This window comes from Numida meleagris, chromosome 7, assembly GCF_002078875.1.
Source record: "Numida meleagris isolate 19003 breed g44 Domestic line chromosome 7, NumMel1.0, whole genome shotgun sequence".
Classification (NCBI taxonomy): Eukaryota; Metazoa; Chordata; class Aves; order Galliformes; family Numididae; genus Numida; species Numida meleagris.
The window spans coordinates 22141715-22168273 of NC_034415.1; the positions used below are offsets into that span (position 1 = coordinate 22141715).

General features: G+C 45.4%; 1 long non-coding RNA gene across 1 annotated transcript in view; it reads left to right on the forward strand.

Annotated features, from left to right (window-relative positions):
- LOC110402496 overlaps nucleotides 1–26559 on the forward strand; it is a 69864-nt gene that overhangs the window by 20389 nt on the left and 22916 nt on the right. The gene's annotated exons all lie outside the window — the stretch shown is intronic.

Below are 26559 nucleotides of genomic sequence, written 5' to 3' on the forward strand. Positions count from 1 at the left end.
TAAATATATTCCTGGATTTAATTAGGAGTTGTAGTATTAATATTTATGCCGATAAAACTAGGTGGGGAGGCAGAAGAAAGAAGAGGGAGCAAAACTGATTCATCCTTCATGAATCCCCATGATCACCTGCATGGGGAAATCTAATGGGGGACTGGGTCTGAATCAGGGATGTGAAGATGTGGTTTGCACCAAAAACTTTGTTGCTTTGTTTTCAAATGATATTTGTCATGCAGAAACAAATTTGAAGGCCAGATGGCAGTGCTTTGAACAAAGGTCTTTTAGGGAGAACTGAGAAGGGAATTTCAGACGAGAAACTAAAATCAGGAGAGATCTGATTCTATTCTATTCTGTTCTGTTCTGTTCTTCTGACAATTGTGATTTATATTTACTGCAATACTTTTCAGATATTAATATATTTTGAGTCATGAAATGAAACAAAAATTCAAAACCTTCCATTATTCTGTGACTAATAACAGAATAAAGACTCAGCCATAATGCTTTAGGATCGTGAACCTGTACTTTCTTGACATGGTTTTCAGATACGCTTTCATCTGTGAATTACGTTGAGCTGGAAGGTATTGTTCATTTTCAAAATCTCACATGCAGAAAAAGAATTGAGAGTAGATCAGCCATCAAAACCCAGAGACGTCTCTCTGAACTTGTGTTGTCACAACCAGGACAGGTAGCAGGAACTCCTTGCTCTGCTTTATTCTCATGCTGACCTTGCATCCCCTGCGCAAAGTGGAAGTAACCCACCTGGGAAAGGTTTAGAGGTACATAAAATGGGGCAGCGTGGCATCCAGCTTTCATGAGTGGTGTCATTGAGCCTAAGTACGAGCACAAAGAGTTCAAAGGTGGCACCTCCCGTATTCATGTATTGTGTGATGGAGGGTCCTGGCACATCAGAAGGTAGAAATCACTTGAGAACACAAAGCTGTGTCAGACACAACAGTGCTAGTTCTTGCTCAAGGAGCAGTTCACCTCTTTGTTCTGTCTTTAGTGCTCAGGCTGCACCTGGCCCTTTTTGATTTTAATTATCAGGTACGTGTCTCTGTGGAGCTCCAGGCTGGCCATGTTAGAAAGCATCACCTTCCCTTCAGGCACAGCTTTAGCTCTTTGTTCTGCTCTCATAGGGTAATTGGATGCTAATAAATCAGCTCTCCGGTTCACAATATCTAAAATGATTCTTGTGACTGAAAAAAAATTACACTCTTGTCTCTTTATTTCCTTTCCTTGGTTTGCCATGTGCTTTCCTTCTTTCTGTTAAGATCTCCATTCTGGTGATCAGCTTTTGCTTGTGCACAGTTCAGTTGCTTTATTTAGATGCAGATGGATAAGGAGTAAGAGGCTCCAGCCCCTGATCTCCTCTTCTGCTTTCTGCTCCCTTTGGAAAGTCACAACCAGCACAGCATCATGAATACTCCCCACACTAAGGTCCCACATAGCAGATGTAGGAAGCTGGAGACAACCCACAGCTCTGCAAACCTGAAAGCATTCCCAAGCCACATGCCTGCCAAGTGGCACAGGGTGTCCTTCCAACATGTGTCAGGACACAAGGCACATTGCACAATCATAGAATAATACAATCATAGAATCGTTAAGGTTGGAAAGACCACTAAGATCATCTAGTCCAATTGTTGACCCATCCACACCATACCACTAAATCATGTCACTCGCTGTGACATCTTTTTTCTTGAAAACCCCCAGAACGGTGACTCTACCACCTCCCTGGGCAGCCTGTTCCTATAACTCACCACCCTTTCTGAGAAGAAATGTTTCCTACCTAAACCTCCCCTGGCACAACTTACCTCATTCACCCCCTCCTATCCAAGCCATACTCTCTACTTACACTCTGCAAAACCTGATGTGGATAGAGTTACCTGCCCCAGGCAGTGGCTGTAGCTGTGGGGAATTAAGCATTGCTCATCCTTAAGAATAGATCAAGGATGATCCAGATCTCAGAGGGGGCAGCCTTGAATCCACGGGAATGGCAGAGTCGGGCCATAAATAGTGTTCACCACAAAGACACACAGGGAAAAATACCCACTTAGCAACAACAGCAACAGTTGCCACTGCAATTATTCCGGCAAATGACAGTAATTTGTGCTGACCACACTGTGGTCTGCCTACAGCTTGCCAACTTATTCCTGCTCCAGCCATTAATATCAGTCTGTTATGCATATAAAGAAAATAGTTTTCATTTAAAGCCCTCTGCGCACTTTGTGAGTCATTAATGAAGTGTCATGGTATCTATGACCTCAAAAGAGCACTGTGAACTCCTTTTTATTGAGCAAGAACCACGACCTGCTAGTTGTCTGACGAAATCATTTATCACTCCTTGTCCTTCATAACTGTGGCCCTGTTCCTTGCAATAACAAGAGCTTGGCTTGAGAAATGGGCATGAAATGTGGTTATGTTTAAAATTTGTTTATTTTCATTGTTTTTCTTTAGCTTTGTTCTTGGAACTTGTACAATAACGGCAAATAATTTAAAGGACACAGAGGGCTGGAGTTTGGTTTTATGCAGAGTTTGGGAGGCTGACAGAAAAGCTATAGCCAAGTGAAGGGACCGCATTCAGTGAGGCTGAGGTGAACTGATGTATTTAAGGACTCTGAAGGACTTTGAGTTAGAATAACTTCCATCTTCCCTCTCAGCTTGTAACTCACACCCTGCTCACACCCGGGCTGAACTCACACCCAGCTACTGCTGGGGAAGTGACACCTCTTAAGTCATCAACTGCAAAGTGGGCTCAAGCGGCCAAAATGAGCACAAGTTGGGCAAACTCACCTGCCGAGTCATAACCCCAGAAAGCAACAAAGAAGAGACACTAAGCCTGTATGAATCACTGCTAACCACTCTCTCTAGCTAATTGACACATTCCTAAAATTCCTCTTGAGCTTCTTGGCAGTCTGAGCTCCATCTCCTTCTTCAGCCATCACCAAAGGGAAAGGCACATAGTGGTGTCTTGAAAGACTCCTTTCTTCTAAGTAAACAGACACCAGTCCTGCACGTGAGGGCTCCAAGGATTGCGTGGGCATAGCCTTATCCCAGGTGGCAACCATGAAACTTCGAGGTGCTCCTCTGCTCCACCCAGCTGTTCCTTCACATCCCATTTGTTTCACTGTAGCTGAATGCACATAAACCCCAACAATTCTCACAAGGAATATCCCACAGAAACTTCGTTCTCACTCCCAAACCAACCAACAGCACAGCCAGGAAGCTACTGAGAAATATCCTTTGCATTGTAAAACTAGTCTCCAAAAGCAAAGCAGCTTCTCAGATAGTTTCTGAGGAGTTCATGGTAGAGCACCTTGACTGTGGGCTGCCTCCAAGCTGCTTATTGAGATGGACTTTGTACCATCGCACACACTGCTGGCATGTGGCTCATCTTGTTTTATCTGTAGGAGTGGCTAAAGGAAAGGTGACAGCCAGTTGGTGTGAAGAGTGTTCTTAGTTCTGAATCTGCAGTGTGAAACCTTGACTGCTATGTCTTCAGGGGAAGGAGTCATCCTTCTCCTGTGGTTCTCAGCCCACAGTATGAAGATCTTAAGAGCTGCTTTAATGTGCCTTCAACAGCCATCCGAGAGAGGCTAGTCCATCCTCAGGATGATTGTCCTGGCAATCTGTGGGTTCAAAATATCTCAAAACTTTGTAGCGTCTGTTAGTGAGACTGACTCCTTCTATAGTCACTGAAGAGTGAGCTGGATCCTCCAGAAAGATGAAAGAGACAAACTGACTTTGGAGGTGTCTTAAGCACTCATTCCTACAGCAGAGTCAGTGTTAGAAACCTGGTGTCACAGTCTCCTCTGCACATTAAAGGACATCATAAAGTATTGTCCCAGTGGTAGTGGTGATGGTAGGGTTGTACTCCTAATTCTGTGCTGTTTTCTGCCTCAGAGCCATACACTGTGCTTCTGGGAAGGTCATCCCCTGGAAAAGACTGAGAACTGCTCGTGGAGTAGGTGGTGATTCAAAGAGAGTTCTCTGTGGCCAGGCAGAGAATCAATCACTTCTTGCTTTTTAACCATGTCCAGAGGATAGGAAGGAAGCTTGTCTCCATCCTCTGCTTTTATGTGGTATCTGGGTAGCGACTGCATTTGGGGAAGGGATGGGTAAGGCTGTGGCTCAGTCCCTTCCACTGCCAATGCGTGTACAAAGGGACTGCTCCCAGCACTAGCAAAATTGTTGGATCTGTGGTCACTTTGGAGTTACGCCTGTGTGTCTGTCATCCTGCAGCCCTCCGGCATGGCTTTCAGGGATAGAAGTTGCGTCTTCCCTTTGTGCTGACGATGGCTTTTTTTCTTCCAGCATTTGCTCTAATTGGTTTTTGAGCTCCTTTTCAGCTTTGTGAGAAGCTTTTGTTGTTTGTCATCAACCTGCTGCGTCGTTGTTTCTTTGGCTGATCCCTAAATCTTGTAAACTGAGAAAGAGTTTGGTGTTTCCACTCCACCTCCTCTGTGAAGCCCGAGGAGTGTAATAGTGTGAGCATACAGGCAAAACTGACTACTACTAACAGTCCTACACTGGTTTTCTTCTCTCCTCTTACACGCTTATATGTGGATTGAGCCTCTCCCATCTTCACTGGTGTATTTCTTTATAAATTCATGTTAGATATATTGTTGAGATACTCAGTGAAAGACTGTGAATTAGGAGAGAGATAGTCTAAGTAAGGTTTTAAGAAACCACTGCTCATTAAGGAGAAGATTTCCTGCATGGGATTCCAACTCATATAACTCACATTATAAGCTAAAAAATTAGGTCACATCAGGTGCTTCCCTTCTAAAGCAGAGGACAGCTCAGAGCTGCTATATCCACTCAGTTTCCTAACAGCCTGTTTCTCTCAATGAAGCCATTGCTATGACTGCACTTCAGTTGAATGAGTTCAACACTGTCCTTTTTAAAAAGTGCTGAGCTCAGCAGAAGGCACTACAAATTTGCCTGGTTTGTTTTTGTCTAATTTCTGTTTAGACATATGGCTAATCATGCCTGAAAAATGCGTAATCGTATCCAGGGCAAAATTCATATGGTTGCGTGTGGGGAGTTCAAGTGTTTCCCTCTTATTTTAAAATAATGTTAAACTGGGATTACTCTGTATTACGTTCCTTTTGGACCTTAAATGTCCATGTGCATTTATATCAGCCATTTGGCTGTCACATCCGTGCTTACTGCCTCAGTGAGTAGCAGGGCAGGAAACCGGCATATTAGCTGCTGGCACAAACAGGGGCTTTTCTTTATAAGAAGATAGCTGGGACATAATATAACTGCTCCCTGTTCTTCTTAATGGGAAGCTAAGTGACATGACAGATGTCATGTCAGGAGACAGATAAATGACTGCTAATGATCTTTCAGGCTCTTGGAGTTTTGTAGTATAATAACACGTCCCATCTTCTCAGAAAAATTCTCACTGTACAGTTTTGAGTAAAACCACAATATTTTTGAGCAATATTTTATCTGTAAAATAGCCCCTGTGCAACAATAACAAGCACAGAGCCGTCTGTGTGCACCACATCCAGAATCTTTGCGACAGAAATACATGCATAGAACTATAGGACTATGTAAAGTGGACATCTAAACACACAGATTTATTTATTTTTTCTCTCTATGTGATGTACACGAATGTATTTTGTGTAATCAGCTCTATTGCAGACTCAGCATCCACAAACCCACACGTCTCTATGGGTACATGGAGGTAATGTTGTATAATTAACCACGCTGAGGTCTCACTGGTATAGTTCTGAATTTCTTGCTGCAATTCTCCACAGAGAGAATTATACCAAAAATTCATTGTGGCACACATCTATTTACAGATTGCACAGGGCGCAGAGTGTACGGCAGATTTATACGGCAGATTTATATGCCACGTTTTGCCCGTGCACCCACCTCCATTGGCAGGACCCCTACACCAGGTACTGGAATATCCATATAATATACATATCGGTGCATTATGAGCAGCTCATTGAGTTTAGCACAGCGCTCGTTCTGCTGCTTTTGTGCACTTCATTACAGAAACATACTTGAGTTTGCTCAGTTGCTTATCCCAAAGGCCAACTTTTGATCTTCTCTTGGGAACCTGTTGCACTGCCGTAGTTTCTAGGTACCGCCGCCCAATGTGTTTACCAACTCTTTTTCTCTTTCTCGCCCTTTCTATTATGCGTCCCCTTTTTTGTGCCACACAAAAGCTCTGTGCGGTGATGTGTGTGGTCCCCAAGAGATGCGGGCCCGGCAAGGAGCCGGTTTTTGGCGAGGCGCTGCGCTGGAGGATCTGTGAACCCGTGCAATTAGCGGTTTAGATCCGGGACCCCACGTGTGGGAGCAAGGCTGGCGGTTGTGCCCGGGCGCTGGGGACAGCCGCCCTCGGGGCGAGTGCACCGACCCCTGGCAGAAGGGTCACAGACAGCCCCCGAGCTCAGGAAAAAACCCCGGGATCAGAGCCGCAATCTGTAGCGGGGTGTCCCCCCGCGCACAACACACGGATTCAGAAAGGGATCATTTGGAAAGCATTTGCAAACATATGGGTCATTTTTAAGTCAAGATTTCTTTAATTCGCTGTGTTTCCTAGTTTGTCTTGGTTTGGAGGGAGGAGTTGGAGTGAAGTTTAGGGGGGGCTGTTTGGGTTTGGAAGGGGGGGTGAGGCTCTGCCTGCAGAAAGCAGTGGAGGGCTGAGTGGTGGAATAAAGAGCCCCAAAGCAGCTTGTTCCCAACTCATGTCCCCTACACAGAGATTAGAAGAACAAACACTCCGCTCTTCTTAATGATGGCATTACCAAGTATAATTAATTAGAAGGGTAGCCAAAGGAATCGGATCCCCGATGTTAATTACTTTCCTAAAAGGATAATATGCTCTTATGTTACCGGTCTAGATCTACCGAAATATGTCTATTTCTGCTACCACTGCTAATAATTGGGTTGTTAAACAGAATACTCCAGAGATCATAGAATCATTAAGGTTGGAAAGACTGATAAGATTATTTAGTCCAACCACCAATCCATGCCTGTGACCACTCTAGCCCATGCCTATGCCTGTGTTTATTGATGTGTATATATGTATACATACATTTATATGCATAAATGTATACATACACACGCATATAATGATATACTTTATGTATAGTGTATGCACAGCTACCCGTGGCTATCACTTCTTGTTTATGTGTGCATACTTAGAACAATTCTTTAGACATACATGCTGATGGACTGCCAGGCAGAAAGATAGGTATTTGTAGCAACACTTCTTGTGGTGCTACTGCCAAGGGATGGAAGCAATGAACAAAGGTTCCCACCTTTGTCTCTCTTGAGTTGTGCAATTAGGTGTGGGCTAGGAGCTGGACTGTATTTTCCTTTTTCTTGGGAGAAGTGATGGCCCACTGGGTTGGCTGAAGAACTAGTGACTGGATGGCACCAATTTGCAGAGAATTTTAGCTGCAGAAAGTGATCGGTGCCCTTCAGATGATCCTAGCAAGGCTGTCGATGTTTTGCTTAGTGTGCTCTGGTTACTGTGAAGGATTGCTAAATAAACCGTGGGGTAGCAGTGAAAACACACAGCCTTTGGATTTTCAGCGGAAAACCTGCAGTGCAGAGTTGTTGTTATGATCTTCACTTTACAAAGTGGCTTTACTGACTCTGGAATGACTTTAGTGAATCCAGGGGAGTTACCGTCTGTACGTACAGTGCAGGGGGATGTGCTTGTTACTACAAGTGCATCCACCTCTTTGTCTACGTCTTTTGCCCACCTCCTTGCGTGCATACACATATGTGCATGCATGGCTATGAGTGTATATATGCACATCTCTCTGGGCACACTTGTCTCCAGTGTATATATGTATGTGCAATACTGGTGTATAAAGGTCTCTGAGCTTATTTGTGTCCAGGCTGCATGCTTGCATCTACGTGTATGTGTGAGTAGGTACAGATGTTCTCATGCATTTTGCCAGGAGGAGAAAACCTGCATGCGTAGCCATGTGTGAGTACACAGGTGTGTGCCACATGCAGCAGCACAGATTTGGCATGTTGTTTTTAGTCTCCCATCCTTTCCGACGGCTTCCTAAAATATCACCGCCTCCCGATCCTGCCATTCCCCCAGACTGTGAATTTTCTGTGGGACTCGAGGCCTTTGCCCAGTGCTCCTCAGTGAGCAGAAAGCAATAAGTGCAATATAATGTATTATTTATGAGTGGTGGGAAAGTCTAAGGGGGTTTTAATCTCTGTCTCTCCACTTCCTTCCCAGCTGAAAACCATTTCACCTCCCTTCCCAGATATTCAGCTCCAGCGTGCTCCCCCGCCCCACTCCCATCTGCGCCTTATTTGTACAAATGTTCCCGTGTCTTTAGAAATCATCTTAAAAAAAAAAGAAAAAAAAAAAAAGAAAAGAAACCCCCTTGCCAAACCCATATTGTACTTAAACATTTGTGAAGATTTTGTTTCTCTCAATATGGTAGCGAGAGGGGGCTCTGGGAGGGGCTTTCTTGGAGAAATGTCTCATTCAGTCCACTGAACCCCCTCCTTGAAGTTTCTTTTCAAGGCTGTTGGAAAGTTGGGCAAACTGAAAAGCAAAACAATAATTAGAGATAATTGCTTGTGTCCAAACACAGGCATCAAAGCCTCGGGGGTCTCATTTGTGATGGGCCTTGGTGTGTGATCCAAAAAAAAAAAAAAAAAAGGAAAAAAAAAAAAAAGGTAAAAAAAAAAAAAGTGACCCTTATTTTATTTATTGAGTGGAGGAACAGAGAGAAAGTGCCAGATGGAAGGACCTCGGAGCAATCTCCAACGGCTCAGCCCTGCCTGCTTGGGCGAACAGGCACTGAGGCCAGGATAAAAGGGATAGAAAGCAGGGTCAGGAGAGGTTGCATAATTACTGGGGTGGAGGTAAAAGGGGTGAGGGGGGGACAAGGGTCTCTCTGGCCTCACCATGAGGATATGCGCAGCCCCCCAGCTCCGTGTGGCTGGTAGCATCCCTGGTACCCACAGAAAGTATGAGAGATGCTGCAGGATGCCACATCAGGGTCCCACTGTGGGTGCTGTGGGAGTCCTGATTTTCTGGGGGCTGAGTTGCCCCCTTTCCCTCCCTCCAAGCTGGATCCCTAGTGTAGATGCAAGCAGATCCAGAACCAAAAAGCTCTGTCCCAAATGCCTTCCTGATGGTATGTACTTCCAAAGCCTGAGCATGGCAACCTCCTCCAGCGTGAGCAGCGCTGAATCCCCGATGTTTTCACTAAGAAAAAGAACTGAAGGGAAAAGGATGTAGAAGATAGTAATGGTGGGGATATAGATGAAACCTCTAAAACCAGCGTAACTGCTTCATCCCGTAGGCCCTGCTGGGAGGACACATTTCCCTTACCGCAAATGATGCTGGAAGGGCTCTAGGTAAGGGTTGGGACACCAGATTTAGGGGGGACTGGCCCACCCCCTGCCCTCCCCCTCGAGGAGGCTGAAGGAATACAACAAAGGAGAGAAAAAGGGAGGGAGAGGACACTCCTAAATAGGAAAAGGATGGCAGGGGATTTCCCCCAGGTCACTTTCCTCTCCTTTGGTTTTCAAAGGCACTGGTTCACAGGATGAGATGTGGCCAACGTCTCTCCTGGCCCTGCCTGTCCCTCGGTAATGGGCTCGTAATGATCTAAACGATTTGCTGATTGGGGCCAATAAATCTACCTTTCCGCGTCTTTCCAAAGGAGATACCGAGGCTCAAAAGTGGTGAATGCTGGGGAGGCTTCGCTCACTTCGCCCCAGGGATAGGTTGAAAGAAAAAGGAAAAAAAAAAGAATAAAAGGGGGGGGGGAAAAAAGGAAAAAAATCAGAAAGAAAAGAAAAGAAGGAAGGAAAATAAAAAGGAAAAAAGAAAAAAAAAAAAGGGAAAAACCAGTTGGAGAAGCCCGGCCGGTTCCCTTGCTCCGATCCCCCCGAGCCGCGCGGTCCCGCTGCACCCCCTGCTCCCCGCCGAGGGAAATGCAGCGGTTCTGTGGGAACGGCGCCGCTCCCGGGTGGAAAAAAAGTAAAATAAAATAAAAATGATTTGGAAAAATAATTTTAAAAAATCGGGAAAAGAAACGTCTCGCTGCGTTAGTTTAAAAGGAGCGGATCCTGCGGGATTTGCTCAAGAGCAGCGCCCGGTTCGTGGGTGCGGCGTCAGGACGGTGGGGTTGGTTTGGGAGGGGTGGGCAACAGCGGTTTGCCCCTGTTCCCCCGGCCCGGTGCAGGTGCACACGGGGAAGGCGGCTCCGTGCCAGGCTGCTCCGAGCGGGGTGGTCCCGGGAGGAGAGGGGTGGCCGTGCCCTCCCGGTGCGCCTCGGGGCACGGTAATGCCAGGCACTTCCAATTAGCAAATCAAGCTGGTGGTCATTAGCGAGCAGAAGCCAAGGCAGCGCTCTGCCCGGACGCGTGGAGCCTGGCTGCGGGGCTGCATCCTGCCGCGGTCCCGGGCCGCTTCCCAGCCGCCGGGCTCCAACACCTGGCGCACAGCTGGGGCTCTCCTGCTTTGTATTTTTCTTTCTTTCTATCCTCCTTCTTCTTCTTCTTCTTTTTTTTTTTTTTTGCTCTTTTTTTCCCCTTCCTTTTGCCCCCACCGTTGCTCTAGTCGGGGCAAAATCATCCCACTCAGCACTCCAACCCTTCCCACTGCGCAGTCCTTCTCTGTCTTTCTCATCATTTGCCACACATATATAGATATGTACATTTCCATTCTTTTTTAGCATCTCTCCTTTCCCTCCGTTCTTTCTACTCTGCAACACCTCCTTTGTAATTTTCCTATCCTTCCTCCAATCCGTGCTGCTCCAGAACAGCAGAGATGTCTGCAGCTGCACCCCCGAAAGGTGCTTTGCACATTCACATCGCCCGACGCAAAATCATCCTGCAGGAATGCCCAAAAACGTCAGTCCCGAATCAACCAAATTTAGCATTTTCTCTCCTCCGATTGCTTTTTTTTTCCCTGCCACCAAGGAGGGGCTGAGGTTGTCGGTTCTGTCTCGATACGACTTTTCTTTGTTTCTCTCACATCTTGAGGTCGATTCCGTTGCGGAGCTCTGTCCGCTGCCCCTCCCGAGCTCGGGGTCCCACCGCTCCCGACGCGCCGTGCCCGTGTCCCCCGGGGGGGTTTGCTCTGATCGATGGTTTCCCGGGGCTTGTGTTTCCTGCCTCGTCCTGCTCATTTCCCTGCAGCTTAGCGCTCACCCTCGCAATTGTATCCGTGTATGTACACGAGACACATGTCAAATTCGTAACTGGTTACAAGATACATTTGCGAATTGTACGATGAAATCTGCGTATGAGACGCATTATGGACACATCACTTGTAATTCGGGATTGCTGTGTATACAGTTCTACAAACAGCAGAACGCTTCGAAGTGGATGTTTGTACAACCTTAATTTAAGCGCACCCCCCATCTAAATTTCTTACCCGTATTTGTACGAATTGCAGTCTTAAACGTGAACTTCGAGAATTAGATTTACAATTTCTAGCATTGGCACGTGATATACGGTGCACACGATCACGGGTATCTTTAAACACCCTGCATGCACAGGTAGGGTGTCTAAGTAGTCAGAAAAGAGCTCCGCGTTCGTACGTTTATGGATGCTTCTAGAATCTTAGAACGGTTTGGGTTGGAAGGGATCTTTAAGATCACCTGGTTCCGACCCCCGCTTGCCGTATGTTTGTAACTCGGAGCGCCGCTTCTCCCGCTGCCCCGGGGGGTCCCAGGTTTTCGCTGCCCGAAGAGGAGGGGGAAGCGCAAAGCGAAGCTCCGCGGCTAAATGCAGGCGGCGATGCGCTTTAAGCAAACGTTATTTTAAGAAAGGGAGGCGGCTGCGGAGACCGAGGAATGGGCTCACGGGGCACAGGAGAGCCGAAATCCGCTCGTGGGTTTTGTTTTAACCCACCGATGGCATTCAGCACGTTTGAAGGGGCGTAGGCAGAGAGGCAGATCCTTCATAGTCGATTAACTCTTGGGACTATCCCACACTACAGCTCTGTCTGGTCAGCATCTTCCATCCCCAGTACATCAGCTGTCTTTGGGGCTGAGGTATGGGAAAACAATGTCTCTTGAACCTGATTTATATGTCTGTGTGTGTTTACTCGCAGTATATATTGACTATTTCTTTGCAAAGTTGTATTGTAAGTGTAGGCACTCACTGTATATGCATACAGATACATATGTACACCTATATATACTCTCTAAAACCACAGAATTTTGATATTGGCAGGGTTCTTTTGCTAGAGATGTGAATCGTTTTGAAATGCACCGAAAGCTGTTTTTTAAAGCCCAAGAAAGGAAAAATAACCCCAGAGGTGAGCTGCAGCTGAGCCTGGGGAAAGCTGGGTTGCTGGTTGCACTTCTGGGCTCCGTGACCATGTAGAACTGAACAAAAAGCTGGAGGCTGTGGGAGCTAAGCCAGGGCAGAGAAGAGCTTGCGTGTCTTTTTGTGTGTTGCTAAAGCGACTGTGATCTAAAGCCAGGGGTGCACATTACGATTGTCCTCAGGAGCTGTTTAGGGCTGTAGAAAGAAAATGTCTCTTATAATGTAATGGGTTGCTGCTTCAGAGAACAGTATTTTCTCCTGGTCCCTCCTACCGTTTCTTATATGATATTGGAGAAATCATTTAAACTCCAGTCTTCCAAGAGAGTGGTAGTACTAAGTGCATATGGATCTGCATGTGCGTGTTTGTGAGCTGGAGACAAACACCCACACGGATCCCACAGCTGTCAATAGGAAACACATGTACATTCACAGAAAATCAGCTCATGTTTTGGGGAGGATATCTGTGTATGAGATAAATCCAGAAAAATAGAGTATGGGCAGACAGAGACACATCAGCTGATCTCAGGTTATGAAAAAAGTAATCTGAGAAGTCAATAAGGAAGAACTTTTGCAAAGACAAAATCTATGCAAACTGTCAGAAAAAAAATCTATTAACATTAATGGAGTATCAAGCTGTAAAAACATGTGGAGTGGAGTTTATTCTCTGCATTAGTTACACGGTATAATCTTTCAATTTCAAGCTCTGTAATTATTTGGTCACTAAAGAGCTCTGTTTACTGCTTGGCCATGGCTTAAAGGTAACGTTATGATCTCTGATGTTGGAAGTTTATAGTTCTCTTCTGATCATTGGTAATAACGCATACTTCAAAAAATCCATGGATTATTTCATATATGTATATATTTCTTTTTTGCCTTCTCTACTAAATTTAAAAACAGATTTCCAGCTTTTGTGGTTCGTTTGTACTGAAAGTGACTCATACTCATCCGACCAGGCCTATTAATTTATTTGAACTGTTGTTTTTGAAAGGAAAGAAAAAATTTCTTTAATGTACCATCAAGCGTATTTCTTTTCCCGTCTCTGGTATAATGAGGTACATTTATTTTCCCTTGTGATTGCTGTGAAAAATAATCAGAAACAAACAGATGGAAGAGAGAATGGGACAGTTTTCCAGCCTTTGACTCAGGCTTGTCCCTCTCATACAGAGGGGTTGTGGTGGGATTTGGGCAACACGTTGGCTGTAGGTTTACAAATCACCATGCAGCGATTTCCCCAATGGCTCTGGTTCAGCTTAACACTGTGAAGTACTCAGTGCTTGCCTGTCTGATGGGCTCAGGAAGCAGGGATTTGTAGTAAAAGCTATTGTGGGATTAGAATCATCGAATCATTAAGGTTGGAAAAAATGTCTAAGACCATCCAGTCCAACCCCAACCCACCCCACCATGCGCACTGACCACGTCCCTCAGTGCTACATCCCCACAGTTCTTGACCACCTCCAGGGATGGTGACCCCACCACCTCCCTGGTCACTGAAGTGTTCAGAGATCTCTTTGCCAAGTACCGACCATGGTCTCTGCTACGGAATGATTTCTACCTGCTTCTGCTTTCTGGCACTCTATAGTGGAGAAACCCTGCTGCTTTGAGCTTGAGCTTTCTAGGGAAAAAAAGTACATACCTATTCTGTACCGGTTCTCCTGCATTTTCCTCAAACTCTTTTTGAGGTGGAAAACACCCAAGGCCATGGAGCAGCAAAACCAGAAGCACAGTTCCTTTTTTCCAGCCTGAGGAGCTGTCTGCTGGCTGGGCAGGCTCAAGGGTTTTCTCTGCAAGTGTAGGATCCCTATGGAGGCAAGGTGGTGTGATGGCCATGTTGGAATAACAAAATTAATATTCCAGCCTGATATAGCTTCATACAAGACTAGAATCCTGCTCTAGCCATTTTATCCTCAAAATACCACACAGATGTCCCCAGGGGCTGGGCCTTTCTCAGAGTCAGTGGGACCCCATCTGGATGGAGTTTGGCTGTTGTCTCCCTGCAGCCGTAGCAGTGCTGCTGAACCTTATCCTGCTGAGCAGAGCCACGGGGATAATGATACTGTGTTTGTGAGTTCTGGACTTCAGGACTTTGCTGCTGGGAAGTGGGTTTCATTTCTGCATCTGGAGAATGGTTTCCCTCAACCTTTTCCTTGCAGATATCACCACTCCCAAAAGCATGCTCAGCAAATGCAAGGTCCCAGCACTGGCAGCCCCCTGTTCTGCTTCAAAATACCCCCTGTAATGTACTGTAAAAGATGAGGGTGCATCTTGGATTGGGATGTCCATGGTTTAAAACCTTCCCAAACTTCCAGCAGAGTCACATTTGTTGTTATTATTGCTTCATGTGTCCTGCTGACTTCAATGACAAGACGGGACTGGCTCCCAAGGGACTCAGGGATCTTGCATTGCACTGTGGGTTCTGGGTGGGATTTGAATCAATGGCTCAAATTAGAAAGCTGCCTGGAGTGAGCTGGTTTTACTCCATCCCATCTCAACTCAATTTTAGATTTTCATCTATAGCATATAATCACAATCTATTTGACAAGTTGGGGTTCTGAACTCAAGCCCTGCTGCCAAAGAGCCATGAATGGAAATAACCAAATAACCTTATATACCTCCTGCACAATGTAGCGTGCAAACAGAGCACAAAAACGCCAAATCTGTTGTTCTGTCTTTGATTTTGATTGACTTAGAAGAACTGTTAAGAATAATAATGAGAAGCTGATGACATCGTGGCTTGAGGAATGCAACACTGCTAGAGAACAGATGGTGCAAAGACATTTTTTGGAAACTATTTTTTAAATTATCTTGGCACCTGGGCCTTTTTGGGGATAAATGTTCTGACTTGGTGCAACCACGGCACTTAACAGTTGGGATCCATTGAAAACCAGCGATTTTGCTACAGAGAAAAGCAGTTCTAGCAAAATATAGAACACTGAGTGGGATTCAGATTTATTTCTGTGTGATAATATCTTTTCTCTTGGACTTCAGAGTGCTCATCTCTTTTCCTGCATTATAACTGGAAGGAAAGTAACAGAATTCAGTTTTGCAGCTCTAAAGCTGATGTGACTTCAGGAATAACAGAAGCTTTAAAGTAAATACATAGTTAGGAAGATAAGGGATCATTAGTTTGACCTTCTGTTCTGTATTATATCAAGTTCAGTGGTTTGTGCTGTATTTTTTCACTTAGTAGTCCTGCAAGCATTTTCAAGCGGGAGTTAAATAAATCTGTAGTAAATTTAATCCTATCAATAATATAATGACTTGTCTCGATCTTAATTCATTCCGGTTGAAAAAACTGATATTGTTACTGTTACATTGAACCCAGTAGTTGTGCCAAATGAAACTATCTTCTGAAGAAAAACATCTGAACTTGGTCTGAAGACTTTCAGCGATGGAGCCCACCCTATCCTTTGATTGATGACTCCCTGTTGAAAAATCTATGCTTTATTGCTTATTCAAATTTGTCCGGCATTTACTTCCAAGCATTGAATCTCAATGGGCTTTTCTCAGCTAGATTAAACAACCACTCTATACCTGGTATTTTCTTTTTCCAGCTGCACTTGGACATCCTAGTGAAGTCACCTCTTAATCTCTCCGATAGACTAATCAGATTGAGCTGCGTAACTCTCTCACTGGAATACATTCTTTTTTTTCCTACAGCCCTCAAATCATATGGATTTCCATACGCCTTGACATCAGTGGAGATTTATACTAGCTTGGAATTTGGCTATATATTTCAATTACTGTGAACATTTTGTGGCCTGGGGTGGAACGCGCCTAAGAGCATGACAGATTATTTGTAACATGCGCATCTGTTGAACTTGGTGTAGCAATCAAACGGAGTAAAATTCAGCCCATTAAACTCCGTTTTCATGGGTTTATATTCATCTTAAGTGCAATCGAGGCCATGGGAGCAAAGATAAACATCAGCCATTGAGACAGATGCTTAACTTACGCACCTCATTTTTCATGGCCTCAGTGAAGTTACACTGATTCACGCCAGCTGAAGAACCTGGCCCACAGCAAGCAGCACAAACTGATAAAAGAGTCCAACCATCAGCTGGCCACTTATACCAGAGCTTGAATACAACCTCAGGGCTTAGTCATGTCTCATTTGATCCCCAGGTAATATGGCAAGGGGGCACAGTTATACCAGAGCAAAGCTGCACTGAGTCCTAATAGCTTTAGGACTTCTGAGGGGGGATCACAGAACTGCTTGGGTTGGAAGGGACCTTAAAGATCAGCTAAGGAAGATGGCTGGTGTGCAATTGTATTTTACACAAAAGGCTAGATAAGACTGATGATATGGATAGGAATGTGTGTGTGTAAAGCTGTTGTCTGGTTGTGTATACCGCCGTGATCAAGAGAATGTGAATAAAAGCGTGTGTGTTTATGTATGCATGTGTGTAGCTGGTGTGGGGAAGGGCCACTGGGAAATAAATGATACAAAACGTCTGTACATTCCAGGGAAATGTTCGGATCCTTGAGGTTAAGGGATATGCTCTAGTCATAAAAATAAACACACTGGAGTAACATGCCATTGATATGTGGATAAGCTCACTAAGGACGGGTAAAGTTTCAGCTTTCACCTCCATCTGATGGTAAGCTAGCTGCTTCCCTCTCTGCTTCTTTTGACAGTTCAAAGTAAAATGACATTTAAAGTAAGAGGTTAAAGAGCAGAGGAAAACAGAGGCTTTCTGCTTGAACCAGGGGAAATTCGATAAACCAGTCTTCCAGAGATGCCAGCGATTTCAAAAGGCTCCATTTCCTTTCGATAAGGCTTTAAGAGAGTAATTCAGAGTGGGATCTGTTAGCCAGAGCTTTTAGCTGCTAAAATGTCAGATCAGAGGCTGAGCTATTTCCCCAAGACTAATGCTTAGTTATTGCAATCTATAGTCTATTGTGTTAAACTCTTTACAAAACCTTTGCACCACCACTTCCATCCCGCCTTTAACGTTGCACTTTGATTTGCAAGTAGAATGCTCGAAGTTTTTTAATTATGGAAAAGCTGAATGAGGTCTCATGCTTTAAAGCTTGACCTACTTTTTCTGATTATATGCGTTCTAATAAGAGATATTACCTCGTCTTGCAAAAATTGCCTTGTTTGTACCCCTAGACTATGATGGCTGCACCTGCAGGCTCTAAGGAACGACATCAAGCACAGTAGCACCCAGAAATTTAGAGGATGGAAGTTCTGGCCTGTTCTCTCTGATTGTGTAGGAAGTTCAACTCTCATCTACTATTTTTCAACTTTTCATTAATGAACATGGTTAATCAGTGGTAATGAGATTCTATAATCCTGTTTGGGTGCGGGGAATGTGTTTAATCAGAGGTTATAGTCACAATAATAGGAACGATTATAACTTGTTAAATATGGTGTTATATATGTAAAAAGGGTACTGGCCATCTTACTGGTGTGTATGAAACAAGACTATTCTGTATTTACACTGGTTCACGTTAATGTTTCTCAGCTTCACTCTGCCTCTAGCCTTTCCTGCAAGGGTATTTCAGCAGAACGGGACTGACTCACACAAAATTTCAGGTCTAATGGTGATGTAGATAGAATGGTTGAAGCCATTTTCACTGTGCACTGATATCTACAGTGCCAATCGCTTGTTGGCATCGTGAGCAGAGCTTACATTTCCAAATGAGCAGTGGTCAAACTCTGATCACTAATGAGCTGCATCGTGGTTTAAAACCTACCTTTTCAAGTAACTTGGAAACCTGGGAGAACCTGGTAACAAGTTATAACCCTAGCTAGGACACAAAGCCAAGTTTTACAGGTGAATCAAAATCATTTAGACTCCTTTCTATGATCATGAGAAGCTCCAGCCAAGGTGTGGTGGCTGTCTATCTGCTTGGCTTTGAAACCTGGAGATAGAGGTCCTCTTTTGGTGATAACTTTGCAACTCCATGAATTCTGGGGAAAGTGGAGGTAGAAATATCCTGTAATATTGGTAGGAATTCCTTGGCATGTATGAATTTCTCTGTGATGTTTCAAGAAATGGATGTTGTTGCCATCAGATATCTAAAGCATGAATTTTAGGACACAGCTCTGGGCACACAGGAGAATTAGAACTGTAGACCTCCCTGTATAGTCCACCTTGTGGGCAAACACAGAGAAAGAACAAATGTGTTGGAACCTTTGTTAATTGATCTTCTTTTGGTCTGTAGGAAAAAAAAAAAAGGATAGCAGTGGGAATTTGAACAGAATACAATTAAGTTAATGTTTTGCTGGTTCAGCTGCCTGAACCTTCTCTGTAGGTTCGGGGAAGGAGGAAAACTGAGCTTTCTCCTGCTGTGAGGCTGACTGACTGCAGGTCACTGTTTTGTCAGGCTAGAAAGGAGCAGCAGGTTACATTACCATATGCTTTTATGCTCTTTCCCCAGGATCAGAGGGTGATAACGGGGCTGTCAGAACACCAGTGAGTTGCTCTGAGTGACAGATGAGTTATGGTATGGATGAAAACCGCAAGAACCAAACTTGTGAACCGATCCTTTCTCTGTTAGGAACTGTTGGGTGCTCCAAAAGTGGCCGAAAAACTTAATAGTCTGAATATATGTGAAAGGGAATGGATTGCAATCAGGACACTCCATCAAAAGGGGGGTTATGTGAAAGAAGGGGACGGACTCTTTAGCAGAATCTGTTGTGACAGGACAAGGGAAAATGGTTTCAAACTGAAAGAGGGGCAATCTAGTCTGGATATAAGAAAGAAGTTTTTTACAGTAAGAGTAGTGAGGCACTGGCACAGGTTGCCCAGAGAGGTGGTGGATGCCCCATCCCTGCAGACGTTTAAGGTCAGGCAGGATGGGGCTCTGAGCACCTTATGGAGCTGTATGTGTCCCTGTTCATTGCAGGGTAGTTGGACCTGATGACTTTTAAAGGTCCCTTCCAACGCAAACAGTTCTATGATTCTATGAAATGCTGTCAGGTTAGAGCCGTACATAGGTACAGACCCACTACACTGGAAACACCAAATGGATCCTTGGCCAGAGGGACCTGTCAGATCGGTTATAGGACATCAGCTGAGAATTTGGATGGATTGTGTGGCATAAAAGATATGCAGGCTACATAAAGATGCATCCTATGGACGTGCACATGTGAATAGTATGTATAGATGGAGGACAGAAACACAGATCTAGCTGGGTAAAAATGCACAGCATCTCATAGTAACAAACTATAATGTGACATACTCAAAATCCCTGTTATGGATGCGATGTACAGCAAAATCCTGATTTCCATTCAGGTTTTCTCAATCACTGCTATCTTAACTCTAAGCCTTGTTAAATCAACCCCGGCTGAACTGTGGTACAATGTTACAGTGCAGATCCTGCTGTTCCCCAGTGGGAAGCTAACTTGGACTCAGGAGCTACCATTTAACCTTGGAGTCTCTGAATCAACAAGGCAGTTTCTGCAGAGACACCTGGCAGCATGCGCATTTTATGCTCTAACATGGCTGGTAAATCCTGGGTGGTTAAGTAAACTTAACCTTCATTTATGAAACTTGCGAACCAAAGGGTAAAATGTGCCTTGTGCAAGTAATTACGTAAAGGTCTTAGAGAGTGGAGTTATCACTTAAAGACGCCGGGCATTGCTAATGAGTTGACTGAGAATTGATCTCTCTGTAATTTAGTTATTTATATGCAGTTCCTGTTTTCCATGCTCAGCTATAGGTCAAGCCCACTTTGAACTGCTCAGAGACCCCCAAGTTTGTCAAGCAAAGTCCCAAAGCCGTGGCACAATGATATTTTAGAAAGGTAAATATTGTCCTGAGGGGCTTTAAAAAGGAGGCAAAGCTGTTTGCTTTCTAGCTGGTTCTTTAAACCGGACAACTGCTTCCTGTTACTAAGGGGTCTCTCAGCAACGTGACTTTGCTTCTGTTAAGCAGAAAAGAGCTTCAGGAAAAATGTCAGTGGCACCTTCCAGGTATTTTCATACTGCAGCAATCTGGGTAGGAACAGCCTTTGGTTTCTGAATAGCAGAATGCTTGCATTATTCTGCAAAAGATGTACTGTGGGGTAAAATGGATCCCGGAAGCTCATGCACTGAGGGAGACTTGTTGTGGCTCAGGGATGCTGCCATGGAGCACCTCTGCCAGGTAGCTGTCCTCTCCTAAGGCTGTTCTTTGTCCCAGGAACACTTAGGGCACTCAGGATGCTCACAGACCATCTTAGAGCAGTCGCAGGCATGGGCTGGTGGTTGGACTAGATGATCTTAGTGGTCTTTCCAACCTCAGTGATTCTATGATTCTGTCATCCTGTATCCTCCCTAGATAGATCTGAGGGACAACTATGGGGCATGTCAGTGGTGGCGAAAACAAGGGAAGGCTCCTGATGCTGGAGGAAAGCATCAGGAATGGCCCATGGGGGTATCTCTCTCCTTGCCAAGCCTTGACAGCTGGGACCTCACCTAAAGGTCCATTCCATGAGGGAGGTCCTCAAACACATGGCACCATCTCTTCAATGAGAACCTTGCTGCTATTTGAACCTTAATAAACCAAACCTTCCCCTCTGCCTTCAGCAGGCTCCCAGTGTCTCCCCTATGTCTCACCTCAGCAACCCAAGCCCTTTTCTACATCCCCGGCAGCATCCCTGCTGCTTTGCGGGGCAGTGTGCAGGGAGGAAGGCAGCCTTCGCCATCTAGTGAGCAACGCTCACCAGCACCGGCACCTGTGGATGAAGGAAGGGCTGATCCTCTGCTCCCCTGAAAAACCCTTTTTTCTCCCCTCTGCAAGAATATACCGTGCTGAAACCTATAGAGCACTTTCCTACCCACAGTCATTAACACCTTGCTGACAAGCTTTGGAGACAACAAATTAGTTTTACCCAGAATTTATGCACTTCACCTCCTGGAAGGACCACTGCTGCTTTAGCAGCACACGTTTTCTCCCCTGCCCTGCTTTGGTTTGCAGGCAGAGCCATGGCAGAACCAAGGGGATGGGGAGATGGATTGATGTGACCGGGTAGTTTAGCTAAACATGCTATATGTAGTCTACAGGTGGTCCATGGCTTTAATAAGGATAGAAAGAAAAGTCTCTGCTATATCACAGTGCATGCACTCAGAAGAGATTTTATTTTTTGTCCCTCTAGGATGCCCAAATATATATGCGGTCCAAATTCCCTCTATCTCAATTTAAGAAAATTCTGATAAATGAGTGCTTCTTTGGAGGGTTTCCAAAGGTGTCCATCTGCTGAGAGATGTCACTGAGCAGGAAACAGGGCAGGGGACTATGGATAGACTTATTCCTGCCTTCCTCTCTGCTTTTCTGCTGCATGTCTCCCATTTTAGCCTGGTCTCCAGAAGGAAACCAGGGATTGTGTGATCCCTCTGCACTCATCTATCAGTCCCTGCCCAATTGCTCAGACAGGCAAGTTTCAGCCAGGCTAGGGAATGAAGTATTCTTCCATTAGGCTCCTTGGTGAAATAAACGTCCGGGGGGAGGGAAGGATAGCTGTGGCTGAAGGGAGAGTTGTTGCTCTCCAGGACCACCCAGCTCCTGATCTCTCAGATCTGGCTGTGGCAGCTCAGGAGGTGGTTGATGCCAGGCCGTGCACCAGCTTGGTGTCTCAGACCTGAGCTCCTGCTGCTGGGACAGAGCAGGCAGTTCTGTGTCTCTTTGGGCATCACAAGTCACAGTCACTGCACTGGTTTATGATGTTGTCAAATTCCTGAGCTGGAATCTATTTTAGAAGGCTTGTTTTAGGAAAATAAGGAGGGATTTTCTTTGCTTGATATTCAATCTGAGGGACATAATGAATGTGCAAGCTAGGGAACAGCTCACTACCCTTATGTGATACTGATCCACCCATCTGCATCTCTGTGCATCTGAGACCCTTCAGAATGAGCTGGTGCACAGCAGAAGTCATATTTTGGGCTTAACCATCCCACTGCTGTAAAACATCTTTTAAGTGTGTCGCTGTGACCCTTTCCTGCATTTATCTTGCATGTTTCAGGGATCAGGGGAGAGGTCAAGAGTTATCTTGCAGGTTAGGAGATGTGCCCACAGCCAAGGGGCATTCCTGAACAGTGTCAATATTTGGTCTTACAAGGAAGATATGGGCAGGAGATAAGAGGGTGCTGAGGCACATCCGCTGGGAAGGGGCATCCGAGGAGGAGGATGAAGGTGGGGTCAGCGGGCAGAGGATTGCCATAGTCCCACGTCACAGTGGTGGGACTGCTTTGCAGCTCACCCATGTTTCTCTTTCCATGTCAATGAAAAGAGATGGAGGAGGCTCTCTGCTCCTTAAAGGAAGAAATGAGCAGCTTGGAGAAGCTCAGAGAAGAAATTCTTGTTCAAACCCAGAGTCCCTGAGCCTCAAACCCAAATACAACCCACTGCCTCCCAGACAATAAATGGGGAGCCACGTATCCAGCTGAAAAGCACAATGTTCTTTGGGATGCAGGAAGGCACCTGCCCATGTGCCCTGCCCAGTAGAGATATATGATGGTTTTGGACCTAATGGGATGCTATATCCTGTGATATATCCCCATGATACGAGCAATCTCTTGGTTGTTGCACTGGGAGCCAGAGGAGAGCTCAGAGGGCACAGAGGATGGCATGACAGGGGCTGTTGCAGAGCATTAACATGGTATTAAAATCCTGGTCAATTTTAACTGAAGGGGAGAGATTTCACTTGGCTCTTCCTTTATCCCTAGCAGGCTCAGGCTGATGCCTATTAAATACTTCTTATGTAATTGCAGTATATATTGCCTACTTAAATGCCTTCTGCCATCAAATTTATGTGATTGGGCTGTTCATTCTTCTGTTTTCCACCTGTTCACTCGTGCTTCAGAGCACCAGTAAATAGTCTGCAGTTTTCACCAGAGGGATGACTGCACCCTGCAGCAAAACAGCAAAGCAGCAAGTAGTCTGAACCTGCTCCGTACCTCACAGTGAAATTTGGGCTTGGGGAGCCCAGCTCCTCCTGAAGCCAAAGTTCAATGTAATGGAAAACTTTGAGAAGATGTGTTGACAAAGGAATCCTGTCCCCACACCTCGGCTGTGGCTCTGGAGGCACTGAGTCTGATGGGCAATGGCATAGTCTCTTGCAGAAAGCACAAGCAGGCTGGAAAGCTCCTTTTACAGTCCAAACGGATGTTTCCCCAGGCTCGTAAAATGCACAGTTTAAGTAGTAGCTATATTTCTAGGGCCGGTCCCACACCTGCAACAACCTTGTAAATGGCGCTGGGATATATGGCTTTAAGGCTCCTTGTAAAAAGTAAGATCAACACAAGATTTACACAGTTTTATGGAATTGTTTTATAAGCTATTTTGACAATGAATCCTGCTATCAAAATCACCTCTGGTGCTAATCATGGAGGAAGCATTTAGCAGGAGCCAACAAAGATCAGCTTAGACCCCTTTCCTAACGAGCAGTGGGGCTGAGCTGTGTCTCTCCGGAAGCCTGGGGCACTGCTCATGCAGCAGCACATGCTGTGGGGCAGTGGGTGCTGTGTTAGGTGCGTGCTTTGGCACTTTCTCATCTGTTTGGCCCACTTAGCTGGTCGTTGCCCAGAGAGGTGGTGGATGCTCCATCCCTGGGGACAATCAAGGTCAGGCTGGGCTGGACTCTAAGCACCTAATGGAGCTGTAGGTGTCCCTGTTTGCTGCAAGGGGGTTGGACCAGATGGCCTTTAAGGGTCCCTTCCAACTCAAATGATTGTAGGATCCTATGATTCCATGATCATACTGGGGCTGATCTCATCCTTCTTCACACGGCGGATGCTGAATGCACAAAGTAACCGTTTTGCAGTATGTGATGTGGCCACGAGATGTCTCTTTGAGCCGTCCGTGGCTCCAGCCAGGCAAACTGGCTTGGCTGCATTGCTTATTCAGGCTAGGGAAGAAAAGGCTGATTGATACCTGTAGGTAATGACATTAGCAAGGAGAGAAGGGATAAGTTAGTTGGCCAAAGAGAGAGAAAAAGAAGGAAGAGATGAGGGATGGATAGTTACAGGCTGTGAGACAGCAGAGAGTTTACTACTGATGGTTTTAGGAAAATACGCATGACATAAAAACTAGTGAGTGCATGAGCTCTAATATACAGCAGATTGAAGACTATAAACTCATCTTTTAATGGTGCTTTTCAGGATTCTCTTGAGGTGCTGGCCCAGAAAGTCAGAGATAGTGTGATTGTTTTGTGAAAAATGTCCTTCAATTGGCAACTGAGTGTGTCAGATGGATGGTAATACTAAGTAATGTTCAAACAATAATTTCCAGCAAATTATCCCTAGCATCATAAATTGGCAACAGCTTCTTGGCAGAAAATTGACCCTGATCAAAAGCTTGCCTGTTATTCTGGACATTATCAAATGACCATTTTCCAGCAGTGAAAGTGCTGGGGGTGATGCCAAGAAAAAATACTCATCAGCTGGTCTTTAGCTGGTTACCATCCCAACTCAGGGCCAGAACCATTTCTGCAAATAAGTGGCAAAATGTTTGCTTGATCTGATAGCTGGAGCCCTTTGTCAGGAGCTCACAATGTGTGAGAATAAAAAAAAAAGAGAGAGAAGAGAAGAGAAGAAAAGCTCTGGCTGTAATGCAGCTGGAATGAATGCTTTCCCTGCCTGCTGATCTGAGCAGATTATAGTTCACCTGCTGTGAACTAATCTCCCAGGGAGAGGGTCAGTTGTTTGGATAGTGTTGCTAATGGAAGGCAAAACCTTTCTGCACGTTCCCTCCTTCAGCGCCGGGTCTGCTTAGGAGATGAGTCAGTCCTGGGTTATTCATCAACTTAGTTAGGAGCTATCCACCCAAGTTCACAAGTACCTCTAAAGCGCTTTACAATTACAGGAAATTATACTTAGGAGCTAATGTTAAAACACAGCCATCCTCTCACTTTCTCGACAGGAGAGGCAGAGTGTCAGATTCGTGGCCTGCATTATTTCATTATGTTGGAGAAAATACGTGGGAGGAATTGATTCTCTCCCTTGCCGCTCCTCTTTGTGGATCCGAGCCCCTTCGATGCTGGGGGATATTTCCATGCGGGAGGAGATGAGCTGGTGCTGCAGGAGCCTTTCTGCTGATAGCACAGATCTCCTGGCTTGATGAGGAAGGCCAAATCAGAGCAGTGCTGTGGCACAAAGCATTTGCAGCCTGCCTGGTCCACTGGGATGCAGTGGAACATATCCCATCAGCCTCACACCAGCAGATGGGATCTCTAAAACTCCCAGAAAGGAGGTTGTAGTGAGATGGGTCCAGGCCTCTTCTCCCAGGTAACAGTGATAGAACAAGAGGGAATGGCCTCAAGTTGCACCAGGAGAGGTTCAGGCTGGATGTTAGGAAAAATTTCTCCTCAGAAAGAGTGGTGATGCGCTGGCACAGGCTGCCCAGGGAGGTGGTGGGGTCACCATCCCTGGAGGTGTTCAAGGAACGTGGCAGTGTGGCACTGAGGGACATGGTCAGTCCCTCAGGGTGCGGTGGAGGGCGTTGGACTTGGACTGGCCGATCTTAGAGGTCTATTTCCAATCTGAATGATTCTAGAACAGTCCTCCTTTGGGTCTGCTACACTTCTACCCTCTTCCTCCACATCGCACAGCTCAGCCCTGAGCTCTTCTCCCCCAGAGGACTGCATGGGCCAATGCCATTGCTCACCTCATCCACAGCCCTGCTCAGGTAGGATTGGTGGATGTGCAGGATGAAACCAGAGCCTCCCTGTGTCAGGGCAGGAGGTTCTCTCCATGCCCCATCAGTCCTGATGACACTTCTGCAGGTTGCACTCTGGGCTCTCCTTGAGGGCCAGATCCTGATTTACACCTTTGCTTTGATTTGGGGTAAATTCAGCAGTGGGATCTACCCAACAGGTTTGGTACTTTTTAGGGCTTGTTCTCTGAGAATCATCTGGGGAAATATCATTTGGTTGGATTATTGTTTTTGCACCAATTGCAATGGGGGTTTTGGAGCAAATGCACACAAATGTCAATGCATTTTTGTCACAGAGACAGACCTTCTGTTTAGACAATGATTTGCAACCCCTCTTAAACCCACACAGTACAAAGCAAATGAGTATGTTGGTCTCATACAGCAATTGAGTGAGACCTGCATTTTGTTGTCCTCTATTTAATCTTGCTTTTACTTCTTGGGAGAGGCAGATACAGCAGAAAATAGCTATTTGGCCATCAGAGGCCACTGGCCTTATGATTAAGAGGAAGAGTTTCAGTGCTTGCAATATGATTGTCAATTTTATTTCCTGTAATTTCTCTCTCCTTAACTTTACAGTGTTTTCATAATTTGCCTTTGACTTAGTAGCTTAATTTTTGGCTGTAAATCTATT